Source organism: Zonotrichia albicollis, chromosome 12 (assembly GCF_047830755.1).
Source record: "Zonotrichia albicollis isolate bZonAlb1 chromosome 12, bZonAlb1.hap1, whole genome shotgun sequence".
NCBI classification, from domain to species: Eukaryota; Metazoa; Chordata; class Aves; order Passeriformes; family Passerellidae; genus Zonotrichia; species Zonotrichia albicollis.
In genome coordinates this window covers 12838191-12845007 of record NC_133830.1, presented here as the reverse complement: position 1 = coordinate 12845007, position 6817 = coordinate 12838191, and the positions used below count along the sequence as shown (strand labels likewise).

The 6817-nt window shown below is 35.6% G+C and overlaps 1 protein-coding gene across 1 annotated transcript in view; it reads right to left on the bottom strand.

The window, feature by feature from the left end:
• Nucleotides 1-365: 365 nt before the first annotated feature.
• Nucleotides 366-6817, bottom strand: part of ERC2 (ELKS/RAB6-interacting/CAST family member 2) — a 402457-nt gene continuing 396005 nt past the window's right edge. The window contains exon 21 of the mRNA XM_026792408.2: nucleotides 366-3380. The gene's annotated coding sequence lies outside the window, so the exon portion shown is untranslated. The remainder of the gene's footprint in view (nucleotides 3381-6817) is intronic.

Sequence of the window (6817 nt, the reverse complement as noted above, 5' to 3'; positions counted from 1 at the left end):
ATGGCTTTTGGTCAGTAAAGCACATAAACAAAATGTAATTTTCTATGCAATTACACAGGGTCACACAAGAATATTATGTTTTAGAAACCCACTCAAAAGCATATTGCTCTGTAAGTGCCCCATCCAGAAAATGGTTCCTCACTTTAGTAAAGTTGCATGTAAGCATTTCTGGGAGTGGGGCCTATGAGACATTTTCCTTTTTATGCTTTCTTAAACAGTTTATGTGATAGTAACAACAGGAAGATAAATTACTTTGAATGGTAGCAATTAGAGAAATAAGGAGTGTGATAGATTTACCATGTGGAAAACATCTTTCACACATTTTCCTACAGTCATTAAACCTGCTTTTAATGACACAACACTGATTTCAGAAAGAAACAAAGTTTATTTGATGAAAATAAACAAGCTGATCAACACTAAATACTTCCCATACACATGATAACAATGTTATGAACTCTAAATACCTTGGTACTTTACACTTCTACAAGACATTAAATTACAATGACTGTCTAATACATGCCCACTGGTAATTTCTAGGAATTCCTTAGTTTCATATCAATGTCCTTAACCATATATCAATATCACAATCCAGAACATGCCACTCACTTGAAAAAATTATTACAAGAAGCACTATCAAATGAGGATCTAAGGTAAATAGGGGATACTGACCCATTGCTGCAGAACATCACATTCAAACGTCACCCTACACACACAAAAGAAACATTGCGGATATAGTTTGTGTCAACACATCTGAGGTCTTTTCATAAACACTGTTTAAAAAGGAAATTGAAACCCACTTTCAAATGAAAGTCAATGTGCAGGTACGTGCATACTGGATACACAAAATTCATTAAATACAAAATTCATACTGTACATTTAAATGAAAGAAAGAATGTGCAGTACAAGACTGATCTCACATTAAAATAATAACCATTATCTTAAATGTTAAGCAAAAGTTAGTTTGCTTCATTACACTCAGAGGAGGGGGGGGAAAAAAAATCTACCAAACATTGCTCAAATAAAATATTTCCCAACATCACAGTGTTTATTGTAAACCCCGAGATTCTATTTTAGGATATGAAAAGATTTTCTCCAAACATTATAGAATATCACATGAAATGAAAAGAAGGAGGAAAAAAAACAAAACAAAAACAAAGCAATAAGAAAAAAAATCAATGTTAGACAAAATTTTCCTCTTTAGGGGCTAATTTTCAGGCCCTGATAAAAGTTTAGATCAATACTCATACCAACATGAGTGGAGCAAAAATGCCCCTAAAATAATATCTGTGACAAAATTGGCACATACATATAAATATCTAACTATACAGCTTTGTATCTGTGACCCTATTTCCCCCCTAGTTTATATCCTACTTCAAGTATTCGGTTGCAGAGTTAAGGTAAAGACCTGATTGTAAGAGACACAGACGATTGTCCCCTACTGCGACAACAAATCTGTCATCAGAAACCTGTTTTGTTGTCTGAGTTTCCAAGTGCAACATTTGTCATATGTGCTAAATATACTCCCAAAAGCTTTGCTGTTTCAAAAACAAAGATCTAAAATGCCGTTGATAGTTAAAGGACAAACTGTTTAAACATGAATGAAATTGGGATTATCTACGCTATGCTAATTCTATACATTTTATTCTACTTACTGAAGACAGTCACATCCAGCAGGACTCCTGCTCAAATAAATTGCTCCTTGATTGCACCGAGAATCATGGTACAAATAAATAAAATATCATTTCTAGACAATAATTTTAAGGGGATTACTATGTATGGCTCATGTAGGATGTTTAGGGTTAATCGCACCACAGGTTCAAAAAATAATTTTTCTAAATTCAGTGCAAGACTTCAGGAGTATCCATTTAGATTTCTTTTTTTTTCTTTTTTTTTTTCTTTTTTTTTTTTTTTTAACAGCAGCAAAGAAAAACTACTAAGGATTAAGGCCACCCATGCTTAAATTTATTGTTTGTCCTTTAAAAATGCAGATATTCTATTTCCACTGCCATCAGCATGGAAGCATTTCTTCCATGGACAAAAAGATGCCTCAACAAAACAGCCAAACATTTGCACATGTTTGCCAGACTGACTGAAAATGTTAGTGGAGTCAGAAGGAACCTCTCCTTGAGAAGAGAGAGATCTGACTGTCAGTTAAGAGTTTCTCACTGAATGGAACGACTTCACATTTTTATTTTTCCTTGCATGTGCTTTGAATTTATTTAACTAGACACATTTTGTTGACACAAACAGCCTTCAAGTGCTGTTTGTTCATTGGTATTTTCTTTAACATTTAAGATTCATTGGGGTCCGTGTTGGAGACTGTTTTTCAATGCAGAGAACAATAACAAACAGTTCCACATTTACAGGAGACCTAGTGCATATACTGTATTCACAGCAATCTTATCTTTATTTTTGTTTTTGTTTGTTTCTTTAAGAGTCCCAGCTTTTATTGTTGAAAACATGTATGCATTTGGATGGTAAGAGGTTGATACATCCTTGTGTACATGTCCATATATACACACACACATTTATTTATATACACCTCAAGCTTTTACCATCCAGGAATAGATACATCTTGTATATAATCATAAATTTATGTTCAAATTAGATGTCCTATGCATTGTCAGAGACACACACCATATTTTCATAAAACTAAGCTTTGTCATCAGTTATTAGTACCAAAAATTGATTTCATTTCCAACCTGGCCCAGAGCTTAATACCGGTTATAGTATCAATATTTGGTTTTGATTTGTTTTTAATTTATATTATTTTATCAGTAGAGAAAAGAAAACAGAGGAGGGTAAAGGCTTGTTTTTATTTTTTGGAAAAGCCTGTATCTAACTGGGGGTAAAGTTAATGCCAACACCCTTATATAGCATTTTACTAATACCTCTTTGATAATCTAGTGCAATAGAAGTGATACTTTAGAATAGACTAGGTAAAATCAGCAAATGCAGATGCCACATCTAGGGAACCTGAATTACCTATTAAAATCAATATTAATTTACCAAAAATTTGCTAAATAACCTGTTTAACTGAACTTCATGAAACAACTATATTCTGAACAGATGGTTTCTTTGTAAAAACAGATTAACTCACAAGACCCATTAAAGACAGAAATGAAGCTGTTATAATTTCTGCTTGAGTCTCCTTCATTACTTTCCAAAGTATCTAATTTCACAATAGACTACAAGAAATAATGGAGAAAATGCTAATTAATGCAGCATTTCATTAGATATCAACTGTAGCATTCATTTTCTGCATCTGTGATCTTCTCCAGGATATCATGGTCATGTTTGGAGATCCAATGCAATAGATTATCATTGTTACCTTCCAGTGCCACAGTTTTTTCTTCCTTTTTCTCTAGTTCCTCTGACAACTGTAACAAGGGGGAAAAAAATCCAATTAACAACATGACTGAAGCATCCAGAGCATCTTAGTTCTCATCTAATCAAGATTCTCATACATATAAGTGAAGATAATGCTTTTCTAGGGGCTGAGGATTAAGTAAGGCATTTAAATTCAATTTGAACCCAATTATGTTCATAGGCTGGCAATTAGTTTTATTGCTAATTTGTATGACACGACTCTCTCTACATGGGAAATATTCTACATTCCTAAGATGTCAAATTCTGTTGTGCTTGTGATTCCGTAAACAGTGAGTTTTATGATCTTGTCTATAAGCACAGTAGCTTTGAAAGGGAAATGCTATTAATTAAATTAAATTAAATATTTTTCTGTGGGAACCAAGGGAATCATGGGTTTATTTCCACACAGTTCTGTGGCAGGTGGGAATGTGCAGCACCTCTGCCAGCCCTCCAAAATTGAAGCACCATTTTCCTGTCATATTTTAAGCCCTTTGATCTCACTTTAATTTGCAGAACAGTGGAGAAAGGTTTTATGGTGTCCATAAGAAGCTCAGATTTGCAGAAGTTGGAACACACAGCAATGTGTTAGGAGGTTTTCAGCCACACAGCCACAATCCCAGGTGCTTTGCCTGGCTGGGCTGGCACTGCTGAAAGCCAGGGGGCTGCAGGAGGGAGCTGGTGTCAGCACAGCTCAGCCAGGGGAAACAATCTTCTTGCCTTCCACCAGCTTTCGATGGGACTCTGTCTCATTGGGACTACAGAGAGGCCCAGTGATTTCTGTTGTTACTTTAGCTGTGCTGCAAGCAAACAGCAGGGTATGCTTGAACAGAGAGCAGTGAATTGTCTCATTCACATTATCTGTATATCAGTTGAGTGGGAGGATTCAAATGATTCCTTTAGAGGGCAATTGTTAATTTATTCACTGATTTTTTTTCTAGAAAATTTGAAATGCATTATGTATGGGATTCTCCATTATTGCCCTTCCATTTATATAACCTTAAGAGTTTCCAAAACATCCCATTTTATGAAAGAGAAATTGCCATACAATGCTTAGGGTTTTGTATACAGCTGAAAAGTTGGGTTTTTTCAAATAGAGCTACTTGACTAAAATTCTCCTTAATAATTTCAGAATCTAATATTTATCAGATAAATTATTCTGTGAGTAAAGTGAAACACTGTTTACAGAATAAATTGTCATATTATTTTAAATCCCTATTTTCAACTTCTCATCTTGCTGGAAAGCACACATAACAGCTTAAGTCTTACAAATGTAGATGAATTTTACTTTTGCAGTGAGCAGTTGGTACAATTCTTCTGGTCAGAACACTCAGGGACTAATCCAAAGCCCACTGAAATATGGAAAGGTTCCCACCGATTTTAACAAGTTTTGGATCTGGCCCTTGAACAGTCTAAAAATGACTTCTGCAGAGCTGGAAAGCCAGGGAGTTCCTAAAGTAGATCATGTTACTAGTTCTGGCACATAAAATCGTTGCAAACTTCTTATGAAAACTGTAAGTGAGCGCATGCATTACGTTGGTGAACTGTGCATAGCTCCCATTCTTTTGTGTGCTGAGAATTTCTTAATCATCATTCACAGAGATACTGGGGCAGAGGAAGCACACCTAGAAATTAATGAGGAGAGCACATTCCAGAAACTGCAGCACAATAATGCCTAGGTTTTTAAACTAAAATGTAATCACAGCAAATCTTCAATGTAGTTGCTATTTTCCAAGCTGAAATTCCTCTGCAATTAACACTTTTATGCTTGGAAAAAATAAGAACCCAGAATAAAGTGTCCAGTCTAAGGAACAGCAGCAAAGCACAAAATGCAGTCCCTCTCCAGCCTTCTCCTCAGATTTTCATTGGGGTTTTGCTACAAAATGAAAGCCCCCAAATAAACCTCACCCACTTAATCAACCCACCCATTCATCAGGAAACCATATATGTATTGGAAGTGTAACAAAAACTTGTTGGCCACAGGTAGGAAATGCAAAGTATTTCTCAAGTAAGTCAAATAAATATATAAAAGGATATTGCTGTCAAATACCAACTGAGGTTGAGTAAATTAAATTTATATTTGTTTCTTCAATGCTGCACTTGGTAAAAGTCACTGAACCTCTAAAACAGAAATAAAGTTTGGTAACATGCATTGGGCAATTGCATGCAATTCAGCAGTGCTCCAGCTGAAATTAATGTCTTATGAGTTTGGCACCTCTGTCAGTCCATTAGATACCAGTCAATGAAAACAGCAGAAGGATGTGAAGATATAAAAGTGTAGTAGCCCACAAATATTTGCTCAGATTGTTTTTCCTTTGGATAAAGACACCTGCCTGATTAGTACTTTTTACCTCCAATCCTTTCCTCTCAGCAGTGATTTGCAGAAACAAGCTGGAGAGGGTGGGTAAACACAAAGGGGTTAAAGGGGAAACTGTTTAATAACAGTAGTAAAATGCAGGCTATTTTTGACATCTGGGTTAATGTCCATTATGCTCCATATGCTTTCCAAATGTTTGCAACAAGCACCCAGATACAAAAACAGATACCCATTCACATAGGCTTAAATTGCCCTCTCCTAACCTGTTACACATGGTACCTACATAAAAGGCCAACAACTGATATGGTAATTAGTGAGTAAGAAAGAGAGGGAGTAGACACTTTATTGCAGGGAACTGGTATCTGACCAAATGTTAGTAGGGAAGGATATCATTAATGAAAACCTGTGAGGGCTATTTCTGTTCCCTAATCTACAACAAGGCCTCTGCACTATAATGTGACATCCTTGAAAAAGCTGTCAGGATGAATTCCTCAGTTTCCTTCTCCAGACTCATTCATCATTACTGCAATCAGAGCACCAACAAATGATGGGAAATTATTTCATTTTCTGGAAACAAGTAACTAGGCAGGAATAAGGCTATAACTCATCAAGTCTTCTCAAGTGATGTTCTGGAATTTGCCTATGCCTCTTGCAACAACATCATGTAAATTATAGGAGGGAGGAAAAAAAAAAAGCATTCTCAATTTTTACCTTTGTGTAAAACCATGAAAAGAATGACTCTATTAACTAAGAAAAAGCCCTGACACTCTAAATTCTGCCCCTGCTGCCAGTCTATTGTGGAACTAAGGAAAAAGTCATATCATTTTTCTCTGCTTAATTTGCTCTTTGCTACAGCAGGCATAACATCAGGCTCCTCACAGGAATTTGCAAGGCTTAATGTTTGTAATGTGCCTAAAAAGTCTTGGATGAGTGCTAAGTATTATTATTTTTCAGGTCCTGCATTTGATTAAAACTGAAATAACACAGTAAAAATTAAATTAATATATTAAGTTACAAGTAAAGAGCAAGCATGTGGTTTGTGGAGCTACTTGTAACACTTTTAATACGAACATGTATTACAGAGTAGGTGATTCCCAAGGTCTGTACTGACATGTACCATGTGGGCATAACTTA